Genomic DNA, 3,439 nt, shown 5'->3' with positions numbered 1-3,439 from the left:
CATTTTATTTGAAAAATGTGGAGACCTATGGGTATGGAATGACATGTACACATCAGAAATCTCTGTGTCTGTTGGTTTATCTTAATTATTTTTCTTTGTCACAAGGGATGATTCACTGTGGAAAGGATCTAGTACGTTGGGCAGTTTGATTAAAATGTTATTAAAACAAAAGGCATTAATAATAGCAAATTTGCCAGGCAAAAACATTTCAGGAGAGTAACTTTGAGAGTAAATGCATGGGTTTCATCAGTCCCTCACTTTTTCCTTTATCTCATTCCTATTGCTTGTAAAAGAAAAAGATGGAAATCCTTAGGAAAAGCCCTAACAATTAGTAACATATCCTTAAGTGTTTAGATTCATCTGGACTTCAGTGATCTGTACAGTCTATTCTCACTAGTTCCTTATACTATCAGTTTATTTCTCCATAGAGGATTTTTCTGATATGCTTCCTTCTTTTTAACTAACATTCCTCTTTATCATACTACCCTTGGTAATAACGCTTGGCACTGACCCCCTTCAAATACTTACACACATTAATCATCTTTTCCCCTGTGATTATCATTTGGCTAAACACAGTGTATTGGGTTATTTTAATCTTTCATCGGAAATCAATCTCTCCAGCCTCTAAGTCATACTTAATTTCAAGGCAGACTCAATTTGAAGAGAAAAGACTTATGCAGCACTTAGGACAGCAGAGGGAGAGAGGGGAAGAAGCAAATGTTATTTAATAAGACCTTTTCAGACCCATAAGAGTTGATTATATAAGAAAAAATATTAATCAAAAAGTTGCATATATGGAATGGTTGGTGGAAAGGAAAGGAATGTTTACAGAGTGGGGGAGGGGGACTCAACCTGATATTTTGGGAGTGAGGAATTGTTTCTGAATTGGAAACCTATAACCCTTTCCAGGTGGGCAACACCTGGAAAATGTATGCTTTCAGGTCAGGGAGTGGGTGCAGGCACTTGTCCAGAATTTGTGGGAGAGCGTCCAACAGCTGGGAAGTGGGTTAGGTCAAGTCCCTGTTCTAAAGAGTCCCAAGAGGTAAGAGACAAGTCAAATTCAGGTGCACAAAAAGACTGGGGATGAGAGCAGAGAAAAGCCAATTTGGGAAGCAGTTTGGAGCCATACTTGGATCTGGGGCTAACGAAGGAACTGGGATGCTTAATGTACATGTCAGGGATTAAGGAGTAAGGAAGGGAAAGGAAGGGAAAAGGAGCATGCAGCTGGGATATGGGTTATGTCACTTGTAGAGCCCAGGAGAGGGAGAAGGAATCCATAGCTATAAATGAATATATTATAAAAATCTTCAAGATCCTAGCCCAGATTTGCAGATTACCTGATGTTGTTGCCTACAGCATGTTGACACTAAACACAACAGAGATTCATTCATTTATTTATTTAGGTTGTTGGGAGTTTTTTGTTTTGTTTTTTGGTCAGGGCAGGGTAGAGTGACATAACCAGATGCATTTTAGGAAGATCAAATTGATGAGTAAATGGAGCAATGACTGGAGGAGAGAGTTGAAAAAAGGTAACACAACATAATGCATTCCTTAATTATTCAGTTAAGATTTTTCAATTCATCCAGGTTCACAATTGCACCATGTACTTGGGGGACGTGAAGGGGAATATAAAGGTTTCATTTTAACCAAAAGATACTGAGAGGATTAGGTCATAGTGGGAATCAGAATGCAGACTGAACTGCTTTTGCCATATCTTTTTTGTATGCCCAGAATTCTGTAGTCTGTGGTCAGTTCTTTTTTTTATTGTTTCCAACTTTAATTGACAAGATGTACATGAAGACATGGCAAATCTTTTTTTTTTTGGGGGGGGGGAAGCAAATTTCTCACATGGAGTTTTAATACTTAACATTTTAGTTGCTTTGCCCATATGTGCACACACATATAGTACTTGATCTGTCTATGCTCATTTCAGTGCATCAGAATCTTTTGATGATATTTTAAGAGTAGTTTAACCAATTTTTGTAAATGATTTTATAAGTTATAAAATCAGAGTCCAGTACCTTCATTCATCTGGTTTCCCAAGCAATGTATGTACACTGATACAATATTAACCTTAAAGTCCATAATTAATTTTAAACCTTCTGTTAAGCCACACTACTAAAACCCAAGTTTCTTCTTTGAAATATGCTTGTGGAAGCTGCTTCTGCACTTTCCTGCAGATGTTCATGACCATCTAGATGATGCTGATTAGCTGAAATTCTCTTCAGTAGACTCACCGCAAACTCTCTTCAGGAGATAACAAAATTTTTCACTCATCCCAAGTATTTCCATATTGGTTTACTTTCCCTTTTTTTTTTTTTTTTTTGTGTTCTCTTTCTTGCACAGACCGAAGTGAGGTATACCTTTTTGTGACAAGGTTACATCATATATTTCTCTGTTCTTATTCCTTAATTCTTCATATGTAACAACTTTTCTCTTAGGACTTTCTTCCACAGTTGTATCAGGTCCTTGGGCATTATAATTAGTAACACCAGTAAGAGAAGATTCATTAATGGAAACACTGAAGAGGACTGGTTCATAAGGCTTCTTTGCACTGCTTTCAGAAGTTGGAGATGTTCCAAAAGATGACTGCGCAGGCATTTTTGAATCAAATTCTGACTTTTGTGAAAAATACCCAGGTGATGCAAGTCGATGTCCTGGTCTCATTCGCAGAGCTTCTCCAAGAGGAGAACTTTCAAGTCGTTTAAACTTCTCTTGGCAAGTTTTCACATAGGAAAATTTTCCAGCAAAATATCCCATTATACAAGCAAATGCAATTTTAGGGATAGAATTATATTTGGGATGACTGGAAAGAATTCCTTTAGTAACTAATCCCTGAGTAACCAACATACTAGTTGCAGAAAAGGGAACAGATCTGTACCAGAAGCTCTCTTGATTACATTCAGCAAAGATTCTTCTTTCTTCTTCTGTTGGTATGTAACCCATTCCGATGTTAGGGAGTGGTGGTGAGACTTCGGCATTCTGCTCTGTCCCCAAATCGGTCCTTCCATTCATCTTGCCTCCCGCTGGCAGCGGCGGCACCGAGGGGCAGCAACGGCACATGCTAGCTCTCCCAGGAGAGAGAGGTGAGGGGGGGGAAATGACTTGGGGAGACCTGTGGTCAGTTCTCATGGGGAAAAACCACAATTACCATCTTTTGATATATACCTCAAATACCTCTATACTTGCTAATTCCTATCTCCCCCAAATTACCTTGGCTTTTTTGTATATATTTTGTTTATATTTACAAATGTACATATTATCTTGTATCCTTATTCCTTCACCATAGTGTATGGCACAAAGTTGTTATAAAGAACATATGATGATTGCTTGACTGTGGTATCTCTTCAATTTCTATCTAAAGTTCAGAAATTAGTAAATTGTTGAGTGCATTTGAAAAGGAAGTGATAAAATGGAAGATAACTTCTTGTATTGTCAT

At 37.8% G+C, this 3,439-nt stretch overlaps 1 pseudogene; it reads right to left on the bottom strand.

Annotated features, from left to right (window-relative positions):
• Nucleotides 1-2,298: 2,298 nt before the first annotated feature.
• On the bottom strand, nucleotides 2,299-3,015 carry LOC100934118 (annotated as a pseudogene).
• Between the last annotated feature and the right edge of the window lie 424 nt (nucleotides 3,016-3,439).

Source organism: Sarcophilus harrisii, chromosome 6 (genome assembly GCF_902635505.1).
Source record: "Sarcophilus harrisii chromosome 6, mSarHar1.11, whole genome shotgun sequence".
NCBI classification, from domain to species: Eukaryota; Metazoa; Chordata; class Mammalia; order Dasyuromorphia; family Dasyuridae; genus Sarcophilus; species Sarcophilus harrisii.
The sequence above is the reverse complement of the archived record's forward strand: the minus strand, read 5'-3'. Positions and strand labels throughout refer to the sequence as shown.